General features: G+C 39.6%; 1 pseudogene across 1 annotated transcript; it reads right to left on the reverse strand.

Moving 5' to 3' along the window:
- Positions 1-204: 204 nt before the first annotated feature.
- LOC149134073 (uncharacterized) lies at positions 205-18,063 on the reverse strand (annotated as a pseudogene). Its single transcript, XR_016243124.1, has 2 exons — positions 17,925-18,063; positions 205-5,011 (listed from the first exon to the last, which is right to left on the reverse strand). The product of XR_016243124.1 is annotated as an uncharacterized LOC149134073 (transcript).
- Between the last annotated feature and the right edge of the window lie 1,349 nt (positions 18,064-19,412).

Genomic DNA, 19,412 nt, shown 5'->3' on the forward strand with positions numbered 1-19,412 from the left:
TTTTCTTGTTTCAGTCATTAGACTGCGGCCATGCTGAGGCACCGTCTCCAAAAATTTTTAGTCAAATGAATCGATCCCAGTGCTTATTCATTTTTAAGTCTGGTACTTAATCTATCAGTCTCTTTTGCCAAACTGCAATGTTTTATATATATATATATATATATATATATATATATATATATATATAGCATCACTTGTAACTCACAAAAGGAAATTGATTATTAATTATTAATTATTAATCATAATCCTGAAACGCGTCTGCTGATAATCATCTGAATTGGTTAGTTTTTCATTGTTTTTTCTTCATGTTTTTACTTTTGTGAGTTACAAGTGGTGCTATCTGTGAGATTCTCAGCTTTTTTAGCTGCTATTTTCTGAACTTCGGTATATGGTGAAGCAAATATTTTGCTGATCCCTTAATTATATTTATAAATATATGAACTTTTGAATAAGTTCTCCACCAATAATGGTGCTTTCATACCGATGGGCTTGGTAAAAATTATTAATTGTTAATTGATTTATTAATTAATAAATTGATAGCCCTTTACCCTTTTAATTTATATATATATATATATATATATATATATGATGATAGTGATGAGGATGATGATAATGATGATGACGATGATGATGATGATAGTGATGGTGGTGGTAGTGGCGGTGGTGGTTATGGCCTCATCTTGTCAGATGATAACCGTCTCACATTCAGCCTGATCTGATTTACTTCCATCCTTGCACGTGCGCAGATATCCATCGCCACAAGACTTTATAAAATACAAAACGGATTAAGAAATGATTGTGAGACGTCTGTACGTCATTGGATTTAAGTGGCAAAAGCTTACACAGCACTTTTGCCACACTGTCGGTCGCCATAGTAAGTTCCAATGACAAGCATTGCAAGAAGAATTGTACTATTTTAACTGCATATCTTGTCAGGCTATTTTTCTCTTAGAACAGCTACTTTCTTCGCGGCTTTGCCAAGAGCAACAAAAGTCTTCTCTATCCCTGTATAGTAACGGTAGTTAAGGGTGACACCACGCTCTCCACAACCCCAGAACTTCCGAACTAATAAGGAAATATGATAAATCTTTTATACAAAAGATTAAGCTTGAACATAGTTATCCTTTTAATCATCCATACATATGTACATACAATCATACACACTCAAGTATAAATATACTCTTTTATTCTTTTACTTGTTTCAGTCATTTGACTGCGGCCATGCTGGAGCACCGCCTTTAGTCGAGAAAATCGACCCCAGGACTTATTCTTTGTAAGCCTAGTACTTATTTTATCGGTCTCTTTTTGCCGAACCGCTAAGTTACGGGGACGTAAACACACCAGCATCGGTTGTCAAGTGATGGTGGGGGGACAAACACAGACACACACACACATATATATACATATATACGACGGGCTTCTTTCAGTTTCCGTCTACCAAATCCACTCACAAGGCTTTGGTCGGCCCGAGGCTACAGTAAAAGACACTTGCCCAAGGTGCCACGCAGTGGGACTGAAACCGGAACCATGTGGTTGGTAAGCAAGCTACTTTATTTCATTTCAATTTGCCATAAAGGCAGTACATAGAGAGTAGCTACGGGCTGGACAAAAACATTAATGAGATGAAATGGATGATAAATATGATGGTATAATGAGAAAAGGCAAAAGCCGCCCGCCGAACTTTGCTTCTCTATAACACCGTTCTTTATAAAATTAAATTTTCACATTGAGGCTATGAACCTCGTACATAAAAAGTCATAATTTAAGGCATTTGCCTCTTACGATTTTTCATTACACAATATGAGGCACTCGTCCTCTTAGTTTTTTTCGCCCGATATAGCCTTCGCTTCTCTCAAGCAACACGATGGGTCTGGGTCGGGCCACTCTTTAATACTGAATTCGCCGAGGGGGAAGGAATTCACCAACGCACTTATGTGACTACTCGACACGACCTCCGCAGACACCTGCGGAGGCCAGTCCGGATCCCTAGTACAGGTGATGACTCCCTCTCTATGACGCTTCCTTTTATTCACAAATTTCTGCAGGGCCCCTCCCTTTCGGAATAGGATTAGCCGATCCTCTTCCTCACAGGGTGAGCTCACAGCTTCTACTGTCGGCAGCACAATTCCCGCCGACCTGCTTTCCTCCGTTGGTGGCACAATTCCCACCAACGGAGTGTCGGGACACGCCGGCGGTGCACTATCGAGCACCGGCCGTGCCTCGTTCTTTTTTTCTTTTTCTTTGGGGCCATTGGAGTAGAGCGTACTTCCGCCTTTGCTGGAAGGTCCTCCTCCTCCCCCACGATTTTCGGTGGGCAACCATTGTTGCCCACCTTCTTCCTTTTTTTCCCTTTTTTCGAGGAGGTTTCCACCTCCTCGACTTCCTCTGTCTCTCCCTCCACTGGAGGACCGGAGGTAACAACATTTGTTAACTGTTCCAGGACCTTACTCTGGTCCTGGGGACAGTCTTTCTTGATATGACCGGGCTTCAGACACCGGTGGCACTTGGGTTTACGTCCCTCAAGAATTACCGGATATTTCTGGCCGTCCATCCTCAAAAAATCCGGAAATACCAGATCCCTGGCTGATTGGGTCCACAGGGTCAAAACCGCTTTTGCCCCAACCCAATCGGCTGTAGGTAACATTTTCACATTTAAGAGCTTGGCTCCACTGCCGCCTAGCCCCCATCGGATAGTATCCTCTATCCAATCAGGTTCTATACCGGGTGGCAGACCACAAATCCAAGCCCTAGTTAATTTCTTCCCACAGTATGTGGGAAGAAACAGAATTTTTTCCCCTTCTAAGGGCTGGCTCGCAAGCTTGCGAGCCACCTCAGGGGTGTCCAATAGCAACCAAACCGTCGCGTATTTGACACCCTTTGCCATAAACTTGATAGTTGGCAGATATTCTGCTAACTCTTTTTCAATTTCCACTTTGGGAAAGACCGTAATGGTGTCGAGTAACCTAGCATAAGTCCGCTACACCACCGTTCTTTCCCTGAAATCATTTAACCACTTCTTGGGTGGGATAATCTCCCACTCCACAGCAGTGGCCTTATTTTTCTTTATGTTCTCTGCCATGGTAAAAATTGTCCACAACGAAAAATTTTAAAAACAGGCAAAAAGAGAAAACAGTTAAAAAAAGCGGAAGAAATAAAATAAACAGTTCGTACTAAAAAAGTTCATAAAAGAAGGAGAAAGGAAATACAACAGTTCAGAAAGAATAAATAAAATATAAAGTTCCAGACAGAATAACAAACTTTCAGGCCACAACGGTACTCCGGCCCGATTTGATCCCGGCTCCGCTGGAGTCGTCACTTTGCTGGTAAAAATTAAATCCTTTGCGTAGTTCCACGTGGTGTAGTTCAAAGCAAGAGGAAGACTTTTCTTTAAATGTATTAGCTTTCAAAACTTGGTCTGAAAACAATAAATTCCTTCTCCGTTTTAAACAAAGTTCACAATATTCATTTGTAGTTCTCAATTCACGGCTTGAAACCAACAAACCTTTAGAAACTAAGTTCACAATTTTTGGAGGCGTATTACCCCCAAAACACTCTTCTCACCGCTAAGTGAGACATTAAGCACACCCACAGGCAGACAAATGCGTGGAATTCAGTGGAGAGTCCCTGCTCGACATAAATATAAGTAAACACGAGCAACAAACCCCCACTAAATTCCAAAAAACACAAAAGTCTTACTTGTAGTTGTACGTCAAAATTCACAAAAGTTTTCTTCACTCAAAGCTGCTTTTTGGGGGGGGGGGGGGGCTCAAAGTCAAAACAAAAATTTTCGCTACTATGGGCAAGCGAACTCGCCTCCCACAAATAGCGAATACAAAATTTGTTCGTACAACGAACACACAAAAAACTCGCCAAGGAAAGCGAAGATGCCACACCGCTGGACAACAATTTACTAAGAAATAAAATAGAAGCAATAAATTGCTGCCTAGCTGAGCAACAAAAACGACTTACCCCGGCGAATTCTTCAATTTTTTCTTCTATAGACAGAGCCGAAACTCATGTCTATCTTCGTTCACAGCAAGTAGCCAATCTGGCGCACATGCGCAGTGAGCAAACCGGAAGTAAGCAAGCTACTTACCACACGCACACAAATTTTTGTGAAAAGAGATCATTACGTATATATCAATATATATATATATATATATATATGCATATATATTTCTGTCTGTCTGTCTATCTGCTTATATATATATATATATATTATAGTCTCTGAGGAAAGCTAAATCGGGAACTTGCAGTAGAGAGGGAAAGAAGTCATAGATGTCAGAATAAAATGAAAAAGCTGTGCAACATAATTTCAAATATTTCATTACACTGTAAATTGAAACACACACACTTGCACACGTAACAAACATACCTAAACACACTAAGACACTCATGCAGATATTTGCCTCTTGCTCTCTTCGCCCCCTGTGTTTGTGTGTGTGTGTGTGTGTACGCGCGTGCGTGTATGTGTGTGTGTGTGTCTATTCAGTGTAATCCGGAGTGGTAATCTAACGAATCAAGATAAATCTTCAAAAATCGGAGTAGATTATCCAGGAACGTATTAGCAGTGATTCGCATATGCGTGTGATTTATTGGGGGTAAACTAAAATGAACACCACAAAGACAAGAAAAGTAATAACTGCTATTATTATGATTATATGTTTGGCTTTTGCTTTGTATTTGTACAAGTTGGCTCCAGGTCTCAACCAGAGACCTCAAGAGACAAGTTCGTGTTATAGCTAGGATGCGAAATGGCAGAATCGTTAGCATGCCGGGCGAAATGCTTAGCGGTATTTCGTCTGAGTTCAAATTCCGTTACGTTCTGAGTTCAAATTCCGCCGAGGTCGACTTTGCCTTTTATCCTTTCGGGGTCGATAAATTGAGTACTGGGGTCGATGTAATCGGCAATCCTCCTCCTCAAAATTTCAGGCCTTGGGCCTATAGTAGAGAGGTTATAACTAAGGTGCCATAGTTTTGGTATTGCACAAAGTATTGTTCTAGAGGATGTCTGTGAAAACATAAGAAAATTATAAGTTTATTTTAAAAGTAATTCGATTATAAGATGGTAGCGTAATCATAAGGTGACAGTAAAAGATATTTGCTATTATGTACATTTAAAAGTACTTTTGACAATGTTTACAGGTTAAAATGTTTTGGGGATTACATAGACAATATTTTTCGTAGGATATGAACAGTTCCTATGAGCACCATTTAAAAAATTTCTTCCATTTTTCCATTTCCTGGTATCTGAGTTAGGTAGTAATCAGCTCCTTTTGCGATCAGTCCTTGGGCACCTATGACAATAGGTATTTTTTTAGTTTTGAAGTTCCACATTTTGCCGATTTCTATTTCAAGATCTTTATAATTGCTCAGCTTTTGGTAGGTCTTGACAGATACATTTATGTCTATTGGGACAGTCATATCGATAAGGAGTCATGATTTTTGTCTGAAATGCTTATTGGCATCTATCTTTCTCTCAGTTTGAACGGTAAAGTTCCAAAGGATCATTTTTCAAGCAGCGGAGGTGTTTTGTGTTCCCACCAGTTTTTATCATGGGGTAGGTCCAAGTCTTTGCAAATTACCCAGTGAATATACTGTACCGCTCTATTATGCTTGTTGAGATACTCTGTAGGCGCAAGAAGGCTGCACAAGGAAACATGATCGATGGTTTCATTTTGTTGTTTACATACACGACACGTTGAGCCACTGCCGTTCTTTAAGATGTTGGCTTGGCAGCTTCTTGAAGGTAAGCATTAATCTTGAGCTGCTATGATAAACCCTTCTATCTCTGAGTTTAAGCCCGAAGACACTAACCATTGATGAGTAAGGGTTTTGTTAACATCAGCATTACTTGCACTCTTTGGGTATTTGCCATTGAGAGTTTTTAAGGCAACAATTTTAAAAAAGGTTTCCATACGCTTAACTTTTTCTGTGCTTGTTTCCTGTACGTCTAATTCTGGGATTTGCTGTATTTGGAATTCACTTACATATTTCTTTGCCTGTTTTGTTACTGAGTATAACATTTTCTTGTTTTCATGGTTTAAGATAAGCTTTAGCATCCAGTCATTAGGGTTTTTCAGGTAAGTGTTTAGGCCAATTGTGGTAATCTTCATTGTCAATTCCAGTTGTAAAAGTCTACGGCCACCCTCTTTTCTGGGCAAGTAAAGTCGTTCTATATCTGCTTTAGGATGATGCATTTTATTCATTCTTTTATTCATTGTCAACGATTTTCGTGTTTTTCTGTCCAGATTACAGATTTCAGTAATTGACCAGTTAATAATATTGAAACTGTAAGTTACGACCGGTATAGCTAAAGTATTGATCGCTTTGATCAATATTATTCGATCAAAATTATTATTATTATTATTATTATTATTATTATTGCTATTATTATTATTATCATCATCATCATTCAGTAGTCTTATTTTTATCACGTGCTTTCACTGCACTACCGAGCGCAGCTCTGTGTGCCTTAGGTATGTGCTGTGGTTTGTTGTAATGCTCTTATTGTTACTTATTGTTGTAACTGGTGCTTTCGTTATACGTTTGTCTGAATATTTTCTTATCATACCTAATGCGCCTACTATGATAAGAATTGTTTGTTTTTAGACTCCATATTCGAGTTACTTCTATTTCCAGATCTTTGTATTTGAAAGTTTCTCTGTTTCTTTTAGAGAAACATTATCATCTGTTGGTATTGATACACCGATTAAAAAGCAATTTTTTTTGTGAACTCTGACAACTATATCAGGCCTATTAGCCTTAATTTCTCTATCTGTGTGTATTGGCATATCCCAGGATATGGTTGCTTTCTTATTTTCTATGACCTTTTCTGGCGCGTGCCCACACCATCTTTTTTTCTGTTGTTATCCCATAGTGTTAGCATAGCTTCCTGTGTATATAGGTCCCAACTCTGTCGTATCTGTGGATATATTTCTTCTTAGCCAGGACTGGGCAGTCAGAGACAATATGATTTATTGTTTCTTGTCCATCTCCACATATTCTGCAGTTACTTGTTATGTTTATTCTCATTATATGTTTTTGGTAATTTCTGGTGGGAAAGGCTTTGATTTTGTGCTGCAAATTAAAAATCCTTCAGTCTCTGCTTTGAATCCTGAGCTTCTCAGCTATTGTTGGGATTTTGCTTTGTCTATTTTTTCTCTTTTTAGGTTAACCCAGTATTTGCCATGAAGGGGCTTTTCTTGTCATCGTTTGATCATGATCTGTTGCTGTTCCAGTTTTAGTTTGGATTTCAGTTGTTTCTTCTTTTTCTTCATAGTTGTTAGGTACTATGACTTCTTTTTTGTATTTGTCAGATTCCTTAAAGACTGAAAACAGTTTTTTGTTTTGTTCCTGTTTTTTGGCACTTTGTATTAGTTTTCCTTGCTTCTGAAGTAAGTATTTCTGTAGTACTATGGTGGTTATTTTGTAATAGATTTCTAGCTGTATAAGGCCTCTACCACCTTCGATACATTGTATATATAACTTTTATATGTCAGATTTTGGGTGGTGCATCCTAAATCCTGTCATTATTTTTTCTTGTTTTCCAGTTTATTTTGATTAGTTCATTTAGAGCCCAGTTATATTATAGCTGTAACTTATAACTGAGACGGCTAGAATGTTGATATCTATTATCTTGTTTTCCGCATTGAGCTCTGTTTACAGTATTAATCTAACTCGTCTATAGTATTCTTTTCTCTTCTCTTTCATTTGTGTGTGTTGTATCGTATCTAGTTCACTGATTCATAAGTATTTGTCTATGTGACTTTGGTCTAATTCTCTTATTTCATTTGCTTTATCAAGTGTTGCTACTCTTAAATAGTCAACTGTAGTTGTAGCAGCAGCGGGCGCACTTTACGCCACGCAAACCGTTAATGTCATTATGCTTTACCCTGATGCATAGAGTAATACATGTGCCACTGACTACACAATGCAAGCAATATGACAATACACGCAGAGCTCTGTGCTCCAACTACGTACGCATTAGCGAATAAAACCAGGAGTGCGAACGATCGACCTTTGTTGAAGTACGCTTGTGGAATCTGCTATGGCGCTGTTGCTCTGAACGTACTGGGGTACATTTGTGAAACATGATATGTCTATAATCATTATTAATCAATGAGGTGAAAAGTGGAATCTATGTTCACAAGCAACAGCTGTGCTTGAATAAGACCAAGATTATTAAAAATTAAAAGAAGAACGGTTTGCACAGTATCATATACTTGCCTTACTTGGCCATATGTAAACCCACAATAACCAAAGCAAATTCTCAAATCATTGGGTAGGACAACGATCTTAGAATTGTATTGCAGTTTAGAGATCATATTAGCTTGACCTATCAAGTTCAAAATCTCCTAGAGAGGCTACTTCCACCGCATATGCCTGGTCATTGGTACCAATGGTCTTTGAGCGAGTTCGTTCACCATCTCGATGAGAGCTGATATCGGCAAGTGAGAATCACGTTGATCTTGATGTAAGCAAGAGATATCAAGTTGATTCTGATATGATGTGATAGGATCAAGAGAGATTAAGCTGATCCTGATGTGACTTGATATGTGCAAGGGGGATCAAGCTAACCCTGACGCAAGCAAGAGAGAAGGAAATTAATTTTGATATGATTAAGAGAGATCAAATTGATACAGCATTTTAACATGTCTGTCATTTCATATAGATTAACAAGAAAAATAATTATTTCTGATTTAAGAACCAGGCTAGTGATTCTGAGAGAAGTGGTGGTATCAGTCGATACCACCACTTCTCCCCAGTACTTGTCTAGTACTTTATTTTATCGACTCCAAAAGGATGAAAGATAAAGTTGATGTCGGCTGGATTTAAAGTTCAGAATGTAAGGCACCGGAAGAAATGCTATTGAGCATTTTGTTCGACATGCTAACAGTTCTGGCAGCTCACTACCTTTGATAATAATGAAAATAATAATGATAATTTTTAACACAAGCAACAATCTGCTACTTTATTACATCGGCCCCGGAAATATGAAAAGTAAAGTCAACATTGGTGTGATTTGAAGTCAGAAAGTACAAGGGACACAACTATATATCAGTAAACACTTTGTCCAGTGTTCTACTGATTTTGTATTGGATAGATTTCGTTAATGGCTGCATATAAATCGTAGATGAAAACGGGTTTTAGGAAATAGCTAAGCCGGTCCAAACTTTCAACAAAACATGATCACACGGTTAGTAGCATTTAAAGATACTTGTCGTTCTTTGGCGTGAGAATCTTCGCTTTTTTTATTTTTTTAGAAAACCTGATTTCACTAAGAGCACGTTATTTGCAGTAACCTGATTTTGAAATGCGTACATCATACTATTCTGATTTTTAAACACGTCAGTCATACTATTCTGCTTATTTCCTTCTCATTAAGTCGAGTGTTACCAAAATTCATACGAAGACAATCATTTAATTAGTAATACGTTTTTCTTCTTAGTAGGTAGGTTAAGAGAACTGGCCGCTATAACTGTTTGTGCATTCTTCTTATTCCACCTTCCCAAAAGAAAAATCTACTTTGCAGCTGTCCGGCGATTTTGCAGTACTGTATGCTAATGTTTCTTAATCTTTTGTATCCCACACACAACTTCGATTTCCCAGAAAAACGTGCGACCTAGCTTGACGAAACCTAGAGCGAGATTTTAACGGTATCTTAATCGAGATTTTAATTCCTGACTATATTTTTTACAGGTGCTTTCGTATACGACAACGACGACAAAAATATCTCTCTGCCAGAAAATATCAGTCATATCATCCTCAAATCGTAACCTACTCTCTTTGAGAGAGAGAGAGAGAGAGAGAGAGAGAGAGAGAGAAAGAAAAGAAGAAAATGAAACATCGGATAGTGTAGTCCTAAATAAACTATGTCTTGAAAATAAATGCTCGTGTTGGTTATGATAGGAAGGCCTTGGACATTACCGTTATAATATATCTGCGTAGAATGCCTATTTGTTTATATTATTAATAATATTTTACTGTAATTAAGATTTTGGAAGAGTTTAGGAAAACTATCCGTATCTTTACACAATTATATATATTATTCTGGTTTAGCCAGACTGAAATATATATCATTCACGTTATAACGAGATTTTGATCGAGAGTGTAATATAACCATGACCATTTTTTTTTCATGGTCCGTTTAGTACAAGTTGGTGTGAAAAAGGATTGGTCATATATCTCCTTTATGAAGGTGGACCTGAATTTAAACAACAATAGCATCAACAGCAACGGTATGTAGCATTACCCCTCAATATAAACCGAAGAAAGAACCGTTGGTATAATACATATAATACAACGAAAAGGAGGGGTTGATAGCGGATAGCTATCATTATTGTTTGACTAAGCATACGAAAGTATGGAATTCGTCATCACTATCTCTATCACCTGTATTTTACGAAACAAAGTTTTCAAACAAATATTTGAATGTCTGATTCGTTTTGGCTTTGTCGCCTGCGCTAAAGATAGAGGCCATCTTCAAATTTATAATAAAAGCGAAATTCTATCTGTCCGTCTGAGACTCCTGTATTTCAGCCTACATTTACCGTACATAGACATATACCATTTTGGAATTAGGATGATCCCGGGGTTGAAAATCTGCTCTTCATTTGGTTCTTGAACATCCAGTATTGAGATCTGATTTAAAAGCATTTGGGTTGCTATTTCTTGCAGGTAAAGCTTGGTTAATTCATGTCATCTTGGTGGCGTTTGTCAGACGACGTCAAAGATCAAGGGGGAGATAAATGACATTCGCTTCGTTAATTTTACGTTGAGATCAGAACTGCAGGACACATTGGCCAACAGTTGGAATTCAACTTGGGACTGGATTGCAGAATTAATTCTCATCTGTCCTTAACCTCTGATCAGACACCACCATATAGTCATTATAGACGTATTATAGTCATGCTATTTAGCCCTCTTTAGGAGCTGGCTTAAAAGTCTGCACAGACTCATCACGTGTACTGTAAAGTGTAATGTGTATTGTAAAGTGTAATGTGCACGATAAACAGCGAGAATCAAAACGATGACACTCATATTCATTCTTAATAACGTTCAGGTAGATTAGAACATGAATATGCCAGCCGCTGTTGTATTTCACCTTCGGAGAACAACTCGTTTCAGATTAATGTGTGTTCGTAGCACACTCGATTCATTGAGGGTAAAGTGACTTTGGGATATCAGTGTTTGTTTCGATTTTGTTGTGTTTCCTTGAACAAAATACTACGGACTAATGGATCTAAGGAAAGTTTTTTTATCTTCTTTATAGGATTCAGCAAACAAATTACTTGTTGATGCGTTCTGATGTCTTTCAACCGATAATAAATCGTAATGTGCACGGTAAATGACGAGACAGCGTGCATCAGTTTTGGCTGACGAGACGCAAGGTTGAAATATCGGTGCACTAATGGAAAGAAAACTACTTACCGCACAGTTACACCTGCAACTCTCTCTCTCTCTCTCTCTCACACACACACACACACACGATGTGCGTTGGGATGTACCGGCTAGGATTCCCTAAGTGAACGCATGACTTCTTGCAGCTGAAAATAACAATGAAATGTCTTTCAAATTGCTCTCTGTTGTCTTAAACACGGAGAAACATTGGATTAAAAAAAATGTTATGCGGCTGTATCTGGAAAAACCTGTGATCATAAGCCTGCTCGTTTAGCGCTAACAACGACACCACTAGCAGCAATAACAACAACAACAGCAGCAACATCAACAATTACAATAGCAACAACACCACCACCACCACCAACAACAACAAAAATAACAACAATAACAATAACAACAACAAGACCAACAGTTAGAGCAACTTAAGCATATATGTATTTCGATAAACATCAGTTAAATACGTCAGTCTCAGTGAGATTATCCCAGTGTTAAGCCAATTAATCATCTTGATCATTTCCAGGACATTGACCTAATATCCAGACTGCATCTTTTGTAACATTTACATCTACACAATATTTTCATTTGTTTGATCGTCGATTGACACTAGGTCTCTAATTCCTAGCTGTGTCCATGGTCCAAGACTAGATTTCATTTTCGAACATTTACCATTGAGTTTGTTAAAACGTTATTAACCTTAATTTTATAAATAAAAGTTTCTTGTATGGATTCAGTCTAGGACTCTGTACACATGCAATAAGACGGTAATAGACCACCGAATTGATTGAGATGAAGTGTAAATGGCTCTCCGTCGGTTATGACGACCAGGGTTCTAGTTGTTCCGATCAACGGAACAGCTTGCTCGTGAAATTAACGTGCAAGTGGCTGAGTACTTCATAGACACGCGTACCTTTAATGTAGTTCTCAGGGAACTTCAGCGTGACTGAGAATATGACAAAGCCGGGACTTTGAATTACAGGTACAACTCATTTTTGCCAGCTGAGTGGACTGGAGAAACATGAAATAACATGTCTTGTTCAAGGACATAACGCATCGCCGGGAATCGAACTCCCGACCTTATGATCGTGAGCCGATTACCCTTATCACTAAGCCACACTCCTTCACGAAGTGAAAATATAATTATCATAAAAATACACTTTAACTGATCTGGTGTGTTTACACCTTTTTGTCTACAGCAAGAATATTTTTCGATGACAAAATGCAGTGAATGGCTTTCTTACAAGTTCGAATATATCTCAAGCATATTTAATCTGGTAACAAGTATATATTTATATAAATCAATGATTAGCGCCTCCAATCCGTATTTTAGTACGGTCGGCCGCCGGTTAGCGCCACTAAGCAAAATATTCTGATTGGATTCTAACAAGTGAGACCTAATTTCTTAGTCAGTTTGGAGTTGTCTCCTTTCCCAGTGTACGATGCTGATGAGGAGATAACTTAGAAATGTATGCGATCATCGATCTGGATAGAGGGCGCTTCGAACTAATCTGGTGTATTAACACATTTTCGTCTACAGCGAGAATATTTCTTTATGACAAAGTGCAATGAATGTCCTTCTTACAGATTCGAATAAGTTTATATTTATAAAAATCACTGCTCAGCACTTCTAATATGTATACGCTTGAGAAAGGAAAGTTTCATCAGCTCAAAGTGAAATTTATCTTTTGGATATAATTTGGAAAAAGGTAAATTCCACATGGCTAAAAGGTTTTTACAACTGATCGGAGCTCCGCCAGTTTTACGTTACTTATCCCACGTAGGAGCTCCGCAAGTTTTATGCCTTTTATCCTTAGGAGCAATTTTACTTCTTTTCTGAGTCTTCATAAAACAGATAGGTCCTTTTAGCCATATTCCTTTACATCTTCTACACAAGAAAACTCCAGTGTTCCGAGTCTCCTGAGTGTTTACAACGTTCGGTATGCAAAGGGTGTCCTCGTCAAGCACTTCTCGCTTCCCAAACAGCAGTCCCATGCAAAAAGGGATCACTACCAACTTAACGGAGTGTCTTTTCCTCTCTTTTAGACAAAGACGACTCTGTAAACTGTACCCTATCATGGAGAAACCCTCTACTTTCGTTACCCGCTTTGCTTCCAAGTCTACACTAAACACCCATGACCATTCCTCTACAAATTTGTCACTTCCACTCCAATAGGTTTTCCATCCCATTCACACACAGAGTCATCAAGAGTGCATTGACTCTGTAAATCAAAGGTTGTCGGCGGTATTTGAAGCCGTGACCTGCATTTAATATTAACCAGTAACAAATATCGTCTTTTCTTCAAAGCTCAAATATTTGTAATTAACTTTTTAATGTCAACAGCATTAAATGAGTTAACATTAACATAAAATATGGAACAAGGAAAGAACGGAAGATATGAATAGAAAAGAATGTGAAAGGTTAGACAGAAAGAAAATGATAAAAATATGCTAAGAAACCAGTCATTTGTATTAATTTTATATTTCTCCTTATGACTAATAGTTGGTAGAATTTCCTGGAAATAATCTTAGGGTCTTTCAACTGGCAATATTCCAACTGTTGTTAAGTTACGTTACATGCTTTCTCGACTGATGTTAAGATTTTTTATCAAAAAAGATATTTACATATTAAGAATATTCTTCTTAACTAAACAGTCGTCCAAATTTGGTTATTTCGTCAGAAATGATTTAAGCGTAATGCAAAATAGTTTGGTGGCAGAAAGCCAGCTTTGCAACTTTTAGCTTTCAAATGAACTTTATTGTACGTAATAGGTGCAAAATGACCGAGACGGTTCATCTGATGGAAGGCCAACGACTCACATTTTGTCATCCGCATTGCACTACTCTTGAACAAAATTCATATCTCTCGTAGACTCATTTTGTCAAAATATCCATGCGTACAATTTACCACAGCAATGATCAAGATACACCGTAAAGCTAATTTTGTTTTAACCACAATATCAAATTTTACAACATATGAATGTAAAAATCAAATAAGTAACAAGGATGTCAAGGTGTAGTGGAGGCGCAATGGCCCAGTGGTTAGGGCAGCGGACTGGCGGTCAAAGGATTGCGGTGAGTGTTTATTGAGCGAAAACACCTAAAGCTCCACGAGGCTCCGGCAGGGGATGGTGGCGAACCCTGCTGTACTCTTTCACCACAACTTTCGCTCACTTTTACTTCCTGTTTCTGTTGTGCCTGTAATTCAAAGGGTCAGCCTTGTCACACTGTGTCACGCTGAATATCCCCGAGAACTACGTTAAGGGTACACGTGTTTGTGGAGTGCTCAGCCACTTGCACGTTAATTTCACGAGCAGGCTATTCCGTTGATTGGATCAACTAGAACCCTCGACGTCGTAAGCGACGGAGTGCCAACAACATGTCAAAGTGTGTATGTGCTTGTCTCCCTGAGGAAATGATAAAAGAAGGGAGTGAAAGTGGGTGGAAGAACTTCTTACTAAGGTAGCGTGACATTTTTAGCATGACTAAGCAAACAACGAGGAGTATTGTTAGTGTGACATTAGCATTTTAATGCTTGCTTACTGTATGAATTATGTTAATATCAAATACTTTCCGAGTGGAGGGTGTCCCTGAGGATTAATATCTTTCGGTGATTTATTCTATATGATGTACAATAATCTCTCGCCATATCGCGGTTCACCTATCGCAGCTTATTTATTTAAGCTTACGTCGATTCCTCTGTAGTGTTATTTTGCATTTATAATAAAATATGTACGAATTATAAAAATAATAATAATCAATATACAGTACAGTATCGTTTCTACTTCGCGGATCTTCACCTATCGCGGTGAGTTTTGGAACGTAACACCCGCGATAGTCGAGGGATTACTGTACTAATTTTCACGCATACTCAAGTACACTATTAAACTTTCATGGTTTTCCTTTTCTTGCATAAAGGCGTATATGCTTCGTTGATGATGTCTAATAAGATTGCGATGTGTCGTTACTTGTAACCCGTACTCGAAGAAAAAAATTATATCAATTATCAACTGCTATAGTCATTTCTTCACACCACAGTTATTTCTAATTATGTTACTAATATTCACAGTATGAAAAATATTCGTTTCAAATTTTGGCACAAGGCCATCAATTTCGAGGGAGGAGGTAAGTCGATTACATCGACTCCAGTTTTCAACTGGTACTTATTTTATCGACCCCCAAAAATATAAAAGGCAAAGTCAACCTCAGTCGAATTTGAACTCAGAAAGTGAAAACGGACGAAATGCCGCTATGCATTTTGTCCGGCGTGTTAACTCCCAGCAACTTAACCGGGGTCTCCGTCCAGCGCCCAACAACGCTGTCTGAAGGCATCGGCTTGCCAACCCAGGTGCCGAGCTGCAAGCCGACCGACTTTTCCCGGTTAATCTTTGCTCCTACCACCTACTCGTAAGCCTCAACAGACTTACCCATTTCACGTAGGCGTGCTACTGAGGTTACGCTGATAGTGATATCATCCGCGTAAGCCGTAACAAACTCCTCTAGACCTGGTTCTCTCGGAATGCCACTCAACCTTCGCAGTAGCGGCTCGAGATCCACCACATACAAAAGCGGTGAGAGCGGACATCCTTGACGAACCGAGCGTCTGATGCAGAACGGCTTCAAAAAGATACCGTTCACCCGAACTATCGAGTCAATGTTGTGGTACAAAGCGATAAACCACCTGAGGAAGCCAAGGCCCAGGTCGAACCGCGTCGCCAGGTATCGATGGTCAACCCTATCAAAAGCTTTAGACTGGTCCAAATGTACCAGTGCCCCACCTTTGCCAGATTTATTACCAACCCTCTCTATGGTATAGCGGATAAGATGGAGTGTATCCTGAATGGTTCTGCCTGGGATGGAACATGTCTGTGCCTCCCCGACTATACCATCCGCGACACGCGCCAACCTTTTCGCTAAGACCTTGGCCAAAATCTTCACTTCTGCGTTTAACAGAGTGATGGGCCTGAAATTCTCTATAACGTCCCCCTTTTCCGGGTCCTTTCTGACCAACGTCACTACTCCCCGGCGCACAGATCTGGGGATAAACCCATTCTGTTGCCAGTTCGCGTAAACGTCAGCCAGTAGATGCCCGAACAAGTCTGGCATACATTTATACAGCTCATACGGAAGACCATCAAGTCCCGGTGACCTACCCGCTTTACAGTCGGCCAAAGCCTCCTTCACCTCCCCAGGCGTGATTGGCCCTTCGCAAGACTCCGCATCCGACACCGAGAGACACGGCAGACCGGCAAGAAAGTCCTCGAGGGCTCTCCCACCACCAGGACCGCCGTCACCCCCGAACAGCTGGGCGAAGTACTTCCGAAAGGCCTCACACATTTTCTCGGGTTCGTTTATCAAGACGCCATTATGGTTCGTCAAAGACCGTATCGTGGAACTATTTCCTTGCCGAGCTTCCACCACTCGGGCCCATCCAGCGGCCTTGATTCCTTCACTTCCCATCGCACGTAACTTAGCTCTGGCAATACTTCCCATGTGTTGGGCTTCAAGATGCTGGTTTAACTCCAGTCTTTTCACCTTCACTTGGTCCGCATTGCCAGTCCTCCAGGCTTCTTCTAGTTCCTTAACTATACCATCTCCTATTCTACGTCCCTTCTTAGCTAAACTTATGCTAAACCTAATAGACTCATATCTGATGGATCTTTTTAGGGCGTACCACCATTTGTTATTAATGATGGTACTTGTCAATGCCCTCTGTATTAACATCTTGATCCGCTTTCTGTATTCCTCAATCGCCAAAAGGGACGTATTGAGTTTCCAGTAGCCAGATCCCTGACTATGTAACTTATCTATTGTCAGTTTACAGGTAACCATCTTGTGGTCACTGTAGCTGACTAGAAAAAACTGTGGACACTTAGCTATAGACTTATCTGTTTCTCTAATTAAAAACCTATTTAGATATGTTCTGGAAGACCCGTCACTATTTGACCACGTCCACTGTTGTGGAGTGTTCGGGTGTTCCAACCTATATGGGTCTGCTAGCTGAAAGTGACTTAGCAGATCCCGTAAGCCTGGGTTACATTTTCTGTTCGTGTTCGAGCCAACGCAATCTGTGTTTGCCTCACATATTGTGTTAAAGTCTCCTAACAATACTAGCGAATGCGACGTGGCCAGGAACTTGCCCAGGTCACGAAAATATTCACTTTGCGGGCCCATAATATTGGGTGCATAAATAGCAACTAGCCTGATTATCTTGCCACAACTGAATGTCAGGTCAAGAACGACCAGCCTGCCTTCTGGATCAGAAAAAAACCAACTTTTTCTCGGTTACCCGGTTTCTTCTTAGTAGGACCAACACCCCACTCCCACCTCCTGCCCGACTCGGAGAAACGTATTTCTCGTAGCCGTTCAGGAGGGGGGACAGATCTCTTGGCCCCTTTACTCGGGTTTCCGTTGCAACAATCACATCCAATTTTCTTGACCTGATGTCATTTAGGAAGCGTCCTTGCTTCCAGCTAGACAACAGGCCACGAACATTTAAACAACCAATGTAAACAGACATGTCTTACCTGTTAATCAGGGCATGTCCGGTGGAGAGGGACTCTCCACCTTTTCTTGATACATGGTCGGAGGTGGCAGGTCTTTGGAAATAGGTTTGTTAAGATCCCGTCTCATTACAGAATTATCAGGTGGAGGTGGGGTCTCCACCTTTTCTTTTTCTCGCGTTATCGGGGCTGGTAGTCCATTAAATATAGACTTATTAAAGTCCAGTCTCATAGATGATACTGACTTACGGTGTTTGTTTTGTAAAATTCTATGAGTCTTATTTGAGACTTCATACACGTCATAATTGTTGTATTTCTCCGAAAAGTTATCTATTTTTTTTGCAGTCTTAATTAATTGAATGTCTCTCATTAGTTCAGTATCTTTACTGTATACGGCTATTATGCCTTTCTCCTCTTTTTCTCTTCTTGCAGTCTTTTTTGGTCGTTGTTCTGTAGTAGTCGCCACTCTCGGTTGAGCTGCTGATTGTATTTTTCTTTTGTTTGTTGTTTTCTTCTCATCTTTTTCTTCTTTTTCTTCTTCTTTCTCCTCTTCCTAGTTTTCCTCATTTTCCTTCGAATGTGGCCTAATTGACCGCACAAAAGACACCGGGGTTTTCGACCCTCAACAAACACCACCAGGTTCTCCTCCCCTATCTGAATTGTCTCGGGAATTGCTTCAATTATTTTGGGGTCAGCTTGGATAATGAAACTAACTGATTGACCAGTCAAGTTAGCGTTTTCGATAACGGCAGCCTGGAGGAGGGTAATTTTCTATTCCTCTTTGACTAGGACTGCCTCCACCACCCACATAGGATCCACTTCCGGTGGGACCCTTGTTATATTAATTCTGGACGTTCTCATCCCCATATAGGTGGGGATGAGCGTCACGTCTTCCGTTTTCAGAATCTCTACGGAATGCTTTTGTGCCATTTCCTTGTTGGCAAACCTTACTTCCACTGTACCAAACTTCTTACCTCTTGTCACATACACTACGTCGCTCCATATTTCCTTCGAATACTTTTCAATCTTCTCTTCTGTAAATCTTTCGATTTTTCTTTTTTGTAAACAATAAGTTTTTAAAATTATTGTTTTCTGTTTTTTGTCAAGCATAAATTGCTCCGGTGGTTGTATTTGAACCACGCTATCTTTCACTTCCATCATTTTTTAATATTTTATGTAGTCTGACTTGTTCGTCGACAGCTGCCGGGTTCGACTCCCAGCTGCCAACGCAAAACTTTTTTTTTCTTTTCTCGCCTGCTGAGTCTGGATGCTAGGCACATCGATAATCCTTTTGGTCACAATACTTTCTGACAAAGTTGGGAAATCTTCTTGTGAAAGCTCTGACGAGCTTTCCGACACGTCTCCAAATATTTCATACATCCTGCTGTGCGCGCTTTGGTAACGGGGGAATTACAAATTCCTTTTTCGGGGGAATCCACTGGTTTTTCACTTGTAGTTAGCTCCTCGCCAGACAACAAGAAATTTTTCGTCTCACAAGACATTTCTGTGCCA

The sequence above is a fragment of the Octopus bimaculoides genome, chromosome 9, assembly GCF_046866305.1.
Source record: "Octopus bimaculoides isolate indiv1 chromosome 9, ASM4686630v1, whole genome shotgun sequence".
Taxonomy (NCBI): domain Eukaryota; kingdom Metazoa; phylum Mollusca; class Cephalopoda; order Octopoda; family Octopodidae; genus Octopus; species Octopus bimaculoides.